Below are 2,287 nucleotides of genomic sequence, written 5' to 3' on the forward strand. Positions count from 1 at the left end.
TCAATTTAGCATCATGTCATTTGGGATCTTGACAAGAATAGTTTTGATGGAGTGATGAGGATGAAAGCCCAATTCAATTAGCATCAAGAGAGACTGGACGGAGAGAAATTAGAGGCAGCAAGTACAGACAACTCTTTTAATGAGCTGTGCAGTAAAGGAGTAGAGCAGTGGGGCAGAGCTGCACGGGACTATGATGGGAGAAATTAGAGCGTGTCTGTATGTTGATGGGAGCAAAGGGATAATGACAAAATGTGTATAGTCAATTCTCCGTTACACAAGAAAATAGAAATAGTGTGGCCCATTTGATGAGTTTACTTAGATTGTATGTAATAGCTGACATATATAAAAGAGAATATGTAAATTCTGAAACACAACGAACACCCACAAAACCACCATCCACACACACATCCAACAGCTGGACCACCACCAATCACATCTATATGTGTGCTCCTCCCCTCTCGAGCCCTCTGCCTCTCAGAAGAAAACAAGTTCCCTGAATTTTGCAGTTATCATTTCCTTGTAAAGTCATATCTCTTCACTATAATCTGTTGTATTTATTGACTGATAGATCAAGGAAGACCTCTTCTCTGCCCCTCAACCTACCTTCTGCTGACAGACATCAGACCACCTTGGTCCGTCTCATGAAATTCCTTTCTTACACTGAACCTGCACACTAAAAGTCCATTTTTCATCTTCCATCTCCAGCTGGCTACTGCTTTACCAGAAACACCCCTTCTTTGACATGAGGATCATATTAGTCATTCCTCTCTGTATGACGTCCTCCACATGAAAGCAGGAAGAGACAAGCACATCTTCTTCACTCATGTGCACACAGAACAGACCCCATTGGCCGTAGCACCCTTTTTCTCCTGCAAGTCCTCAAACCTCAAGCCTCCCCCTCTCGTCCTAAGGCACACCCCACACCCCGAGGGGCAGGCACACCCCGAGGGGCAGGTGTCAATTCCTGGTGGCCCCTCCACAGAGAGCTCAGGAAGGCGGTCGTCAGGTTTCTTTGATCCCCAATCACCCATGGGCAAGTGGCCATCCTCAGATCATCCAGGACTCTCAGGGTATGCAGGGATCTGCAAAACTTTGACAAATGCCAAAAGACTGGGCCCTTTACAAATGGATGACAGCAGGTTCTGAGAAGCCTTCTGCATACATAATCCAAACACCCAGCCCCCGCGCTTACTCACTGATGCTTGAAATTGCTTTAAGGAGAGACAACAGGCTTTCATCTCACAACTGGAGAAAGCTTTGAAGGCCCTGGATGAACTAACTCAATGATTTAGACTAGCGCACTCTAGCCGTGTAAAAGGACTGAAAAGACTGGATGATGCAACGGACATCTTTAAAAACGAGTGTGAAGGGACAAGAGGTAAAGCAGAGAAAGATGGGTCTTTTCTTGTCTCCTTGGGAGCTTAAAAAAAAAAAATCTTGAAATCAGAAGACATGGAATCAAATTTGTCCCTATCGTCAGCTGTTTAACCACAGGGCAGTTACTCGAAGTTTTGAACTTATTTCTTATTTCTAAAACAAAGGTAAGTACGTACCTTCAGAGTTACTGTGAGACTTTAATGCCATGCTACACGGTGAATATTTTTCTTCTTTCCCTGTTGCCTCCGGCATCTCGAGCTCTGCTCATTTACATACTAACAAGGGCTCCCTCTCTTAGCATTATAGAGATTAAGAATGAGGAATCTGGAACCAGGCAACATGGTTCAAATCCTAACTATCACTTTCTGTGATCTTGGGCAAGTTACTTGACCGCTCTGTGCTGTTTCCTCACCTGTGAAAATGGGAGGTAATAACAGTACTTGCCTTGTGGGGAGATTGTAAGGATTAATATGTGTCATGCATTTAGGGATCGTTTTGGCACACAAAACAAGCACTGCAAGAAGTGCTCGCAACTATTATTCCCAAGGGCTTCACCTGTCCACTTTCCACAAGGTAAAACATCATTTTAAACTCCTCCACTTCCGCTCTTTAATATACAAAGCCCACTGTAAATTGCCACACATTCCTCTAGGTTCCCTAACGCCCCCAGCCCTAATCTTAAACAGCCAAGCCATCTGGTCGTCCCACCACAAGCTAACCCTAAGCAGTTCTCATCTCTCCGGGCCCTGCAGGTTCTGAACTTCCGCCACCCAGACTTTGCTGGATGGTGGCGGGCGCGGGGGCGGGGCGCCGCCGGAGGGAGGCGGGAGGGCGGCGGGACGTCAGCTCTGTGACGTCACACCAGGGCCCCTCCCCCCCGTGGTTGCCAGGCAACGCAGCGCGGCGTCGG

The sequence above is a fragment of the Puma concolor genome, chromosome C2, assembly GCF_028749965.1.
Source record: "Puma concolor isolate L17-30 chromosome C2, mPumCon1.1.hap2, whole genome shotgun sequence".
Taxonomy (NCBI): domain Eukaryota; kingdom Metazoa; phylum Chordata; class Mammalia; order Carnivora; family Felidae; genus Puma; species Puma concolor.